Here is a 13,219-nt window from a genome sequence, read left to right as displayed (position 1 = left end):
TGCATCTTAGGTCTTTGAAACCAGCTATTCCCAGCAGAGTACATTGCTCCATCTCTATCTCTGTTCATCTGACCCAAAGTGGGTTTAATACTGGAAATGGGGAAGATTATAGGGTTGTGGTCTGGGTTTGGGTCTTCCAGGTAAGTCAGCCAAAAAAAGTTTTATTCTTAGGGATTATGAGCACACCAAAACTCATGTAGGCACTGGAGGGATCAGTGGTGGGAAGCAACATCCCTTGGGTAAATCATATGTACTGATGTGAAAAGAGAAGGCTCAGCCTCCAGCTCTCTTGATTTTCTGTGTAAGCTGTGTGACTAACTCAGCCTAACCAGTGAAACACCTCTAAGGGAGCCTTGAGAAACAGTTAAGAGGAAATCACAGGTTCAGATTCTCATTTATGCCACCTCACCTTCAGCCATCCTCCTGGCCAGTCATTATAAAAACAAATTTAAAAATAAGAATAAATCTTAAAGGAGAAAGACTTACTTTTTTACTCTTTAAGAATAATGACTGTATGGTAAATGGTCCAGTGGAAATTAAAACTGAAATACTGAGAGTATAAAAAGAATCAAGTCAAAGTTAAAAATAAAAAAATTCAAATTCCAATAAAATTAAAAGGTTAAAAGTTAAAAATAATAAGATAAAATAGATGAGATGTAAAATAAAAGATAAAGAGCAAGAAGCCAATGAGATAAAAGAAACACATGAAAGTCAAGAAAATAAAAAAATTAAGATAAGAGGCTAAAGTCCAAGAGATAAAAAGTTAAATATGTAAAAGAAAAATGGATTAAGGATGGAGAATAGAATGAGGAACTTAAAATGTAAAGTTGAAAAATGTGAAACTGAAAAAGAAGCATTAGGAGGAAAATGTTTTTAAAGGAAAATGTAAAAGAGGGCTTGAATATTAGAGAAACAGGCAATTTTAAAAGCTTGAGAAAATCCTCCATCAGTTGACCAGGAGCAAGAATTTGCTGTAACTTATTTCTTAGGGGTATTGTAGCTTTCCTCTTCGTCCAGTGAAATTTGTCCTTTGAAGTAGTAGTTCTGCTCAGGAACTCTACATAGAGAGAACTTTTCAGTCAAGTAGCTTTCATGGTAGGGCCTGGGTCTCATTTGTGTAAATTAAGATCGAGCCCCAGGTTGATACCAGCAGCATCCAGTTTGGCCTTTGAAAAATTCTAGGGGAAAAAAAAATGTGACACATAGAATCAATACTCATCACATACATTTGCCCTTTGTGTAGATTTGGAAAGCACCCCCCCCCATTTATTATTTCCTTTTGACATTTACACCAACTTCATGAGGTGAGCAGAGATCATCTGCACCTTCAGGAAGAAACAGGTTCCTAGAGATTGGAGGTTCACAGAGCTGACAAGCGTGGAGTAGAGAGCATTACACTCTGAGGAAAGAGCACTGTTCTTCTGAAACCAAGAGGTAAAACCACATGTTTACACACTCCTAAAACAGTAGGCAGAACCGAGGGTGGATAAGGGAAAAGCTTTCAGAATTTTGCAAAGAAGCCCATTTGCTTGACCTGTGCTGAAGGACCTCTGTGAATTGCCGTAGTAAGAAGGAAGTCTCTATAAGGGCCTCGATGCCATTTCGATATAATCCCTTTCCTGTTTTCTGCCTGTCCTGCCATATGCAGTCTATCCCACAGCCGTTTGCGTGGCCACCTAGTGACCTTGCCACGGCAGGAAAGAAATGAGAGATTTTGAGGACGGCTGCACTCCCTGGATTTTCATGGCCTTGGCATAAAAATATTTAGTGCAGGTGCTGTCTGAGCAGTGAACTGGTGAGGAAGGGTTGCAGAGAACTGTGAGCCCCAAAAATCACCCTTCTGCCTACAGGGGGCTGCCCTCAGCCTCGGGGCCGTAGGAGTCTGTAAATACCAAGACCAGTAGAAGGGGAACTATTGTTTCCTGTCATCATTAGAGAATTTCCACCTTTGGGTGGGGGCATGGGGAGTGGGGGGGAGTGCTTTTCCAGATCTCAGTATAAAAAAAGAGTGGTGTTTTTGTTTTGGATTTTTGCTTTCTGCTGACCCTTGAAGGAGAGCACTTTATAATCAAGGATTAACATGAATGTGGATGCCTCTTTGAGTTTAAAAGAAGCATCCTTGTGTGTTGATAAAGCAGGATATTTGACGTTGGAACATCTCTGAAAGGAGTGGGCAAGGACAACCCTTTCCTCTCTGCTCTCTTCTTCCTGCGATTCTGAATGTCCTTAGTATGCTTCCTTGATTTTCCTTGCTCTTGAGCTGTTGAAAGATAAAAGCAACTAGGCATGAAAGGGAAAATTTAACAAGGGCAACAAAATAAAGAGAGCAAGACATAGGTAATAGAGGAAGAGTCATAAGACATTTTTATAGAGAGAGCCAAAGCTTTCTAAGAATAATAAGTAAACCGTGAATGTCATAGAAAAATCTGAAAAATTTCTCCTTTAGCTCCTGTGTTATGGAGTCATGTTTCTTCTCTGCTCTGATTTTCATGCCCTTTTCCCTCTCTTCCTTCATTTTCTAAAATTTTCTTGACTTTTTATTTTTTTATTTTTATCTTTTATTGAAGTATAGTTGATTTACAATATTGTGTTAGTTTCAGGTGTACAGCAAAGTGATTTAGTTTAAAATAATATATATTTTTTATTTTTTCCATTATAGTTTATTACAAGATATTGAACACAGCTCCCTGTGCTATACAGTAAATCCTCATTTTTTATCTATTTTATATATAGTAGTCTGTATCTGTTAATCCTATACTCCCAATTTTCCCTTCACCTCCTTGCCCTTTGGTAACTATAAGTTTGTTTTCTATGTCTGTCAGTCTGTTTCTGTCTTGTAAATAAGTTCATTTGTGCTATTTTTAGATTCCACATATAAGTGATATCATATGATATTTGTCTTTCTCTGTCTGACTTAACTTCACTTAGTATGATAATGTCTAGGTCCATCCATTTTCCTGACTTCTGAAAAAGCTGAACTGAAAGGCTTCATTCTAGCATCTTCACCTCCAGGTAGAAACAGCGTGATGACTATCCATTCATTCGTTTGTCTCTTGTTTGACAAATATTATTGAGTTCCTTTTATGTGCCAGGCACTGTACTAGGCACTGAGAGTGTTAATTACAATAAAGGCTTAAACTGAATATCTGCTATGTGCACAAATATATACAAGTATTATAGAAAAATAGCCTGGACCTTCTTAAAGAAATGCTGACTCAAACTTGCTTCACTAAGACATTAATTTCCAGGGCAATCAGTTGGCTGCAAAGTTGCTTCAAGTACCATCCCCCTTCCCTGGACTCATGTTTTTCATTTGCAGGAAGGAAAAGTGGCTGATACTTCTTGTTTATCACTTTGTGCCAATTTCTTATTCACCCAAATATCGGCTCTATTGGCAGAAAAGTTATGCCTGGCATCTGTTCTGTATCTCATGTCAAAATATTAATGACGCCTTCATTTAAAGCAGAAGACAATGCATAGAAAGGGGTAACCATGTGAAGCAGCTCAAGATTTACATACAGCTAAGATCGGTAAACAAAAATAATTTCTTAAAATCTTCTTCAGTGTCTTTAATGAAACCCATCCTGCTATTGGACCCCATTATAAAGGCTTGGAATGAAGACTAGAAGTCATTACATTGTGAGATATTTTGACAGCAGAAAATATGTCGTGGCTGTTTGAGCCTGGAATAAGCAGCAAGTGCTAATAAGAAACCCAAAGGAAACCCATGTCTCAGAAGACGTCAGCAAAGAACACCGAGGGATGCAGAGACCCAGCAAGGTGACGGATACCTCCAGAGATGTAGGGAGGACGTCTCAGAAGACGTCAGCAAAGAACACCGAGGGATGCAGAGACCCAGCATCTCAGAAGACGTCAGCAAAGAACCACGTCTCAGAAGACGTCAGCAAAGAACCACGTCTCAGAAGACGTCAGCAAAGAACACCGAGGGATGCAGAGACCCAGCAAGGTGACGGATGCCTCCAGAGATGTAGGGAGGACCACGTGTGCGAGAGAAGACCAAAGGCCATTCTCCCCACTGTTTCCCCTGCACTTGGTCTCCATAATGGGAAGGGATGTGGAGTTGGTAGAGAATTTACATGCTGAGTTGCCTAATGGGAGCCTTAGTTACTATGACTTAACAAGATTATTTTTCTCAAGAGTAAGATGCGATCATGTAAAATATAGAGAAAGCTACAATGTTTTGTACATGAGGGTCATTGTGTTTCAAAGACTCTGGTCTCCATACATTGACCTTCCTGGCCCTAACTGGGATGCTTTTGAGGAAGGAGAGTTACAAATGTAGATTTGGTGCCAGTTGAGCTGTTACCAGAATGCCAGAGAAGAAAACAGACCAATGAGTTATGTCTACTTTAGAATGAACTTAACTTTACCCTTCAAAAGGCATTCTAATCATGTCTTCTTGGTGAGAATCTGGGCTCACACTGTGAACACATGGCAGGAAAGCCAATGTTAGAGGGAATAATTTTTTTCCTTTATAACTCAAATAAAAGACTGATCAAATTCTCTCATATGTGAAATATACTTTTGTCTTCTACTCCTAATCTCAGCACTCCAAAAATAAAAGTCAAAATTAATAAAGAAAATAAGTTTGTTCTAATAAGTATATCACCTTTATACCCTGTATTGAAGCAAAGGCAACTGATGTATCACCTAAGAATTAAAGGAGGAAAGAAAAAGGTTCATAATAGTGTTTCTCACCAACTTAGAAAAAAAAAATGTAATGGCATTGGAAATACATTCTGGCCTAATCAGGAAACTTTCGTAGTTCTTTCATGTTCTTCAGTCAAGTGTTCATTACAAGGACAGTATCTGGAGGTTTAATTAGGGGAGGAGCTCCGCATGGGACATTTGTGTCTTAGTTGGATGCAAAATCTCATCTGACTTCCAACATTGTTTGATAATAAATATTTAATAGGAAGACATGCAGAGATGGAAAGTGCTCAACTCAGAGGAAGATGTAGCACACCAGGCCAGTGGTTAAACCAAATTACTACATTTTGCAACTGGAAGCAGCAGATTTATAAACGAACCGATAGAAAAATTGAACCACCTCCTAAAAAGCATTGAGTCTGGATGGTGTTAATCCATCTGTCAGCCTCAATTATTTTCACATGTATTTCCATTTCATCATGTGTTTTCGTTTAACTGTATATTTTCATTTAAACATGTATAAACATTTTATTTAAATATACATAACATTAAGGGAGAAAATTTATAAGTCCAGGTAATAGGGCTCAGAGAAAAGTGATCTTTAGAAGGGCTGTGTCTCACTTCACCACAAGTAAAAACCCCTGAAATGATTGTCTAGTTGGGTCTACACTGTAAATCATACAGGATGAACCCTCCATCAGGGATGAACAAGCTCTTTGTGAGTTTCCTGCTCGTTTTCAAAATCTTTTCAAATGCTGGTATCACCTGTTTCCCTGAATCTCTTCATCATTGCTCATTCAGAAATTTGAAGGTAAGGATTCAGGATGTAACAGGGTTTCCAGAGGATTTAGTTATCATTTGATAAGATGACAATGAAATAAATTAATAAATAAAGGAGAGATCTGGAAAGCTGTTTGCAAACTGATTTTCCTGCAATTTGAGTTCGCTTTTAAATACACCTAAGGAACTTTTGCCTAAAAGGCAGCCCTGTGTTGAATCCTATAAAAAGCAAAGATTGCCTTGTATTTGTTTTGTATGCCAGATTTCTACCCATTGAATTCCCTAGAGAATGGAAATCATAAATAAATACCAATTATAAAACTCATTATGAAGTTTTTAAGTGATTCAGGCTATTCCTTTTCCTTCTAGCTTTCTTTCATCCCTCTGCTCTGTCTCTCCACACCTTTCTCCTTAAAAGGAGACTAAGTCTGATCTCTTGGGGCCATTATTTTTTCTGAAGACAAAAGAAAAAGCTGCATCCATCCTCCTTCCCATTCCATCCCCCACCTCCTTTTTGTCCATACCCCATGAGGGACCTAATTGTCCAACATGGACCAGATATAAATATACTAAAGGTAGATTCATGGGAGGTGGCCTCTTTCCACTTAAAATTCTGAAGCTACATACGTATCCTGGTAGGGTCTTATGAAATAGAATAGCTTCCATTCATTTAAATTAAAATCCTTCTCTTTTCCTCCTGTTAAAAAAAAAGTCACTCAATTCAAGTGACATTTTGCTAATAGTGATCATATCATTCAGTGAATATTTAAACCTCTGTAAGCTATGACACTATTCTTTTTAGTTTTAAATACTGATTTATTGAGCAGTAGGTACACACATTAAATATGCATTGAAAGATGCAATACTTTTCAAAGCATCTAAATAATGAAAGGGAAAAGGAACAATAAGAATAACAATAACTAACATTTATTAAAAGAAAACTCTGTGTCAGATACTGTTCTAAGTACTTTACATGTATTAACTCAATTAATATTCACAACAGTCCTATGAGATGAGTCCTGGTATCCCCATTTAACACAGAAGGAAACTCAGAGAGATTGAGTTTCTTGCCTAGGGACCCACGAACAGGAAAAAGCCAGCATTTGAACCTTGATAGTCTTCAGAGCCTGTGTTCTTAATGAAATGAGGAAATGAAAACACGTGTTAAAAGGAAAACAGGAACGCTATCCGGAGGTGGTGTAGTGATCAAGAGAGTAAGAGACGCACAGTTACCCACCTTTTGATGACTGAAGAAGAGACGGCCAGGAATAAATATCATCCAGCACGCAAGAGTCTCCCTCAGGTCTCTTCCAGACCAAGTGGAGCCTGGGGCTGCGGAGCGCAGGTGCTAAGACATGATTCCAAAATCCAAGGATAAGAAAAGGAATGGAGAGTAAAACAAGATAGCTTCCTGGGGTAAAAATGAGCTTAGGGAGAGAAGAGTCCATTTTATCCGAGAGTCACATCCATAAAGAGCCTTTCAAAGGGGTAGAAGGGTAGGTGCAAAGCTATGAGATCTGGAAGATTCTAGAGAGGAAAAAGAATACAATGCCTGGGAATCTTTAAAATGTGCCTTTAAGTGAGAGAAACGGCCTCTTCCACAGGGAACACTTACTTTAATGGGGAGGATTAGGGAAAAGTGGCATTAAGTTGAAGAGCCAGTTTCAGCTGTTTTCACAATTGACTGCTACCAAGATTCAGCCTCAACTATTCTCAGAGCAATCTATCAATAAATAGGTTGTTTCTCTACCATCTATTCTCAATAAAGCCAGAGTAATCCTAATGACATATAAATGGAAACATGTGACTTTACTGCTCAAACTCTTCCATTGACTTCCCATCTGCTGCTGGAAACAAAATCCAAACCTTTGCCATAGCCCGCAGGCCCTTCCACACTGGTCCCCACTCACTGTGCTCTGGCCTCCTAGCTGTTCTTCAGTTCTGCTAAGTGATCCATCTGCCTCAGGGCCTTTGCACCTTCTGTACCAATCACCTGGAATTCTAGTACCTGAAACATCAGTAAGTTTCCTTTCGTCTCTTCTTTATGTCTCTGTTCAAATGGCTTTCTCTTTTGAGGCCTCCCACAGAAGGCACTCTATATATTGTCTCTTTGCACAAGAATGCAAGCTTCATAATGCAGGCATTTTGCGTTCTTCGTTGCTGTATCCCTAGCACATAAAATAGCACTGGATCCACAGCAGACATTCAGTAGTAATTGTTGAATGAATAAATGCAATCGACAGTGCTGAGAATTTTGAGTAATGATAATGAGATTGAAAGGTAGGAAAAAGTCCTTGTTTTATTAGAGACAGTAGCATTTAGTCCTCAGCCATGTTTTGTTTTATCCACAGAACAATTTTTCAACAATATAAGCCAATATTTAAATATCAAGAGAGTTCACATAAGAATCCAGAATTGTGGCCCTTGCCAAAAAGTGAAACGATTTGGCATCCACTGGACCTGTATTCCCGTATTTCGACAATTGTCCAAACTTGAATAGCGGCTGCCCTTTCAAGGCCGCCTTCTTCAGTTGGCACACATACCCTACAACTATCTCCCCAGCATTGCAGCCAAGTGTTACTTGCCATTTATGATTTTTATTGTAATGTTGGATGGATTATGGGAGAGAAATATTTCTCTGTATCCATGTCTCTGTCAACACCAGGGAAACAAAAGAGCCACATGATTCAAGAAAAATGGGAGAGAGTTTATCTCTTTGTAGAAGTGGAGACAGTCCTATATGTTAAAATGCCAACATTAGGCCACCTGTGCCATGTATTTTACCTGTCTGGCCCCTGTAATCACTTGAATTTGCCACACCTGTGCTCTACACAAACGGAGACAAGGAAAACAGTAAGCTGGGTCTAGCAGGCCTTTTGATTGGGCTTCATGGTCTTAGGGTAAGGAATTGTGACTCAGTATGTGTGTCTACTTGTGTGCTTTTGCGTTCAGTTTTTGTTTGTTTTATTTTTGCCTGCATTTCCTAGAAAAGTTTCTTTGGGAAAATCACAGTAATGCCAATTATTACTCTATTTAATAGATAAGAAAATTGAGACATAGATAGGAAAATTGAGACACAGATAGGAAAACTATCTTGCCAATAACATCAGAGCCAGTAAATGGAAGAGCCAGACTCTGTCTGGCCCTAAAATTCACGCTCTTAACCATCTCACTGCACTGCCTTCACTGTAACACTACAGAGAGTCTCACAACCCCCTCAATGTTGACCTTTGTGGGTGGAGGTGCTGTCCTGTGCATTGGAGGATGTATAGCAGAATCCTTGGCCTCTACCCACTGGTTGCCAGTAGCACTCGCCCTCCACCCATGTGACACAACCAAAATTTCTCCAGACATAGCTGAATGTTTTCTGAAGGACAAAGTGGCCTTGGTTGAAAACCACTTCACTAAAGGGAAGCTAAGGTTTGCTTGTCCCTCCTTGGTCACGCTAGTTAGGAGGCTCAGAGAGGCAAAAGAAAAGGTGGCAGCAACATTTTGAACTTGAAAGTTTAGATACAAAAGAAAACTGTAGATACAGCCCCAAATGTGGCATGTAAAGAATGAACCATGAGACGGAGAGAGATGTATGGGCACTAGTGATCGTCAGTCCCTCCTCATCATGAACTTCCCCCTCTTGAGCAACCTTGGTATAATCAAAAGTAAAGGCGCAACTAGAGATTCCCATACTAAGACAAATAAGTCAGAAAGAGAAAGACAAATACCGTATGATATCACTTACATGTGGAATCTAAAATATGACACAAATGAACCTATCTATGAAACAGAAACAGACTCATAGACATAGAGAACAGACTTGTGGTTGCCAAGGAGGGGATGAGGGAAGGATGGATTGGGAGTTTGGGGTTAGCAGATGCAAACTATTACATATAGAATGGATAAACAAGGTCCTACTGTATAGCACAGGGAACTGTATTCACATTCCTGGCATAAACCATAATGGAAAAGAATATTAAAAAAGAATGTATATATGTGTATAACTGAGTCAGTTTGCTGTACAGCAGAAATTAACACAACATTGTAAGTCAGCTATACTTCAATTAAAAAGAAAAGTAAAGGCACTCACAGTACTGATCTTTGCTGATTTCAGTGTGAGCAACGGGCAAAGATAAATTGGAAAGTTAAAAGAGCCAAAAAAGAATAGAAATACTAAAATAGCCTAGTATTGCACCCGGCACCTAATTAATTTCTTAAACATAGGTATTAATTGATAAGCTGATTGGTTTGAATTTTAAATCAAATGAAACATGCATTTCAAAATTTCACTTTATGAGATAAATGTGTTTTTCTTCTGTTAAAGTACAAAATGGCATAAGAGTGGAATTATGATCTTCCCTGCTCAGCTTTGCTTTAGTACTACTGCTACTCTTGCTAAGTGCCTCTACTCACAACTGTCACTGTCTGTGCCCTTCGCTATGGAATGGGTGCACCATGGTTTAGAAGGGTTTGCCTCAGTAATATCTCAAGGCAATAAGTGTTATTTCAGTTTGATTGAGCAATGATGCCTTCTGGATTTAGTTATAAGATTTAGATTCCATAGTATATTTATATTTCATAAAAGTAAATATGTGTTGAAATACCTAAAGGAAATGTCTAGCTATAAAATAAGAAAACAATTGATAGAAAAAAAGTGAAATATGGCTAAAGCTCCTTTTGTGGTGTGTATTGGAGCATGCCTTCCCTTTACTGAGGGAAGAATAATAGCATGTGAGTGGCTTAGCAAAATAATATTTATCCCTGGAGAAGTCTTTGACAGGTAGGCTGTGTGCACAATGCCAGTGGGAGGCATGATGTCCTACATAAGATCCTTGCTTACAAGTCACAGAGCCCACCTCAGACTGGATTATTTTTTTCTGGCTGTGCCGCGTTGCACATGGGATCTTAGTTCCCCAGCCAGGGATCAAACCCATGCCCCCTGCCTTGGAAGCATGGAGTCTTAACCACTGGACTGCCAGGGAAGCCCCCAAACTGGCTTATTCATAAAGGAAATCTATTAGAAAGAGTCTCAGGGGCCACACAAAATCCAAGGACATTATTAATATTCAGGACTCAGGAAGATGGGAACCAGAGCAGCCTGGGAATCTTAACAGCAGGAGTTCACGAACCTTCCCTGAATTTGTGCTGTTTCCACTGTTCGCTGTCAGTTCCCAGCTCTGAGAATCTTGTTGGCCTTTCTTAGGTCAGGTTCCAGTCCCTGGTGAAAGCAAATGTGTCCAAGCGGTCAGAATCCCATGGTAGGAAGATGCTGTGAGGGGCACATATCTTGCGGGGAGGATGGGCAGTTCTCAATGAATAAAGCCTAAGCAGTCATGCCAGTAGGTGTCTGGGATTATGTTTCTGAGATGGAGAAAAAACAAGTGTAATACAGCAGTAATAGGACTTCAGAAATCATGGGAGTACAGCATAGTGGTAAACAGCATGGTCTCCAAAACAAGTGAGGTTCAAATTCTTGCTCTGCTGCACCCTAACTGTGACCTGGAGCAAGCACGTAACTTCTCTGTGCCTCAGTTTCTCCATCTGTAAAAGGAAGCTGGTAATAATCTGGCTTACAGAGTTATTGTGAAGGTTAAGTAAGTTAATATATCTAAAATATTTAGATAGTGGCTGACTCATAATCAATGCTAGATAAATGTTAGCTCATACTAAGATGTTGACAGCGTAACCCAGATGTGGCTGGTGACCTGGGTAGCCTTGGCTCTTGACTTAGCCCAACTTGAACCCAAACTTTGCATGCCCCCCCTGAAAATTTCCAACTCCAATATATTAGTGTGGTGTGGGGGGAGAGGGAGAGGATGGATAAATGGATAAATAGATAGACAGACAGACAGACAGACAGATAGGTAGATAAAGCTTTCATGGGCAGGCAAAGAGAAAGGTTTTCATGTATATCAAAATTTAATAAAATATCTCTGATCTTTCCTTAAATTCCTCTACTGCTGCATGTTTCTTCTTTTTCCCCATGCAGACTTTGAAGACCGCTCTAATGGCTCCAACAAGTCAACCTGACTCCAAATTTGCACTCTACTGAGGAGGTAAAAAAAAAGTGCTGCAGTTAAGCAAACTTACACTCCACGCCAAGGGGCCTCTCCGAGGACCCATACACGAATCATGCAGGCCCCGTCCTGTGCTGGATGCAGTGAGAGGGAAAGAGCAGGAAACTGAAGCAGAGGGATTACACTGCTAAGAAATCTAGGTTTTACGCCAAGTTTTTAAAATTTCAAAAGTGGAGATATAGAAATATCATTTGAAGCAGGGCGTAGGTCAGATAGAGAAACAGTATTTTAACTTATCAAAGGCAAAACAAGGGCAACAGGCCTGAACTAAGGAGAGTGCTAGTCAGATGATCTCATTTTAATGGAAACGTAAAGCATGCGGTGGGGAATACTAGTGGAACTGTGTGTGGAGGACCACAGGGGACGCCAGGATGCCCTGCAGGGTGGGCTCAAGGGAGCCAGGAAAGTGTATGGCCCGTAAGGCTTTGGCAAATTACTTGATTCTCTTCCATCATAGTTTTTTTCATCTGTAAAGTTGGGATAAAAATAACACATACCTCGTACGGTTGTTTTGTGCATTTAAATAATGTCGTATATGTGCAGTACTTAGAACAGTGCCTGTACCTCACAAGAGCAAGCTATCACTAAAATGACTGATTATATTGACTGACTGACCTTGAGGATTGATACTATTATCATGATGCGTTGTGATTAAGTTGTCTTTCCATGAGGCAGAAGATGTGATGGGGAGGGGGACGTTGAGAGGGGGGATTCTGGTATAAAATTCCAAAATGGTTTAAACAGTGGGCACTTTTACCTGATATTTGAAGTTATGAAATTACATACTTGGATATTGTTTTTTACCTGTGACTGCAACAAACTGTCCTAAAGTAATTTTTCACCCTAGAGGATGAGGGGATGAAAAGGAAGTAAAAGACGTAGGTCACGATCCAGTAAACTGTGGTTTGAAAAGAAGAGTCCCCTCACTTACCTGCTCGTGCCCACTGCTCTCACTGTGCTGGGAGCCCTGACCTCAAACTCTGTCGCAAAATCACGTGTGGGACCTGGCGCAGGTGAGTCACAGGTTGTAGCCGCACCTGACGCCTCCCACGCATAGTCCTCAGGCTTCATCATCATCCTGATCCACTACCTAGTTGAGTGCACAGCTCCAGGCATACTTCTTTAAGAAAAGACTAGATACTACCGAAGGCATTTCATCCTCTTAACCTTGTGAAGGATGTATTGTCATCCACCTTTACCAACAATGAAGCTGAAGCCCAGAGAGCTACGTACTTGTGCTGTGTACTAGTGCTGTGCAGCTGAGCACATACCGTACAGCTGAGCAGTAGAAACAGGGTTTCAGCTCTGACCTTTCTTCTGCTGTAATATGCTGCAACAGTTTTTTTTTTCTGGAAGAAAACAAACAAACAGAAAACGCTCCTACTGCCTCTCATGACAGGAAGAAGTCATTAGACAGATATGCCTGTTCCTACAACAACCTCATACCTATTTGCCTTTCAAACTTCCTTTCCCACCTGTTTCTTACACTTGTTTTATCTCCATCCAAGTCAGCCTGCTCTTCCTGAGTTCCTGAAATTGCTGCCTGTTTTGCCTTTGCTCTTGTTTCCACTGCCTGGAACAACTCCTCACGTCCACGTTTCTTCTCCATGCAGGCTTATCTGACCTCCAAAATGGAAGTGACTTTTTTTTCCTCCTTCTTAACCAGTAGAGTATATTCTTTGTGCCTCTGTTAAAGCATC

General features: G+C 40.0%; 1 long non-coding RNA gene across 2 annotated transcripts in view; it reads left to right on the top strand.

Annotated features, from left to right (window-relative positions):
* Window positions 1–11,948, top strand: part of LOC307179674 — a 177,321-nt gene extending 165,373 nt beyond the window's left edge. For both annotated transcript variants that reach the window (XR_013825501.1, XR_013825502.1), the window contains exon 10: window positions 11,432–11,948. This is a non-coding gene — a long non-coding RNA (uncharacterized lncRNA). The remainder of the gene's footprint in view (window positions 1–11,431) is intronic.
* Window positions 11,949–13,219: the final 1,271 nt, after the last annotated feature.

This window comes from Stenella coeruleoalba (assembly GCF_951394435.1).
Source record: "Stenella coeruleoalba genome assembly, chromosome: 21".
Lineage (NCBI taxonomy): Eukaryota > Metazoa > Chordata > Mammalia > Artiodactyla > Delphinidae > Stenella > Stenella coeruleoalba.
The sequence above is the reverse complement of the archived record's forward strand: the minus strand, read 5'-3'. Positions and strand labels throughout refer to the sequence as shown.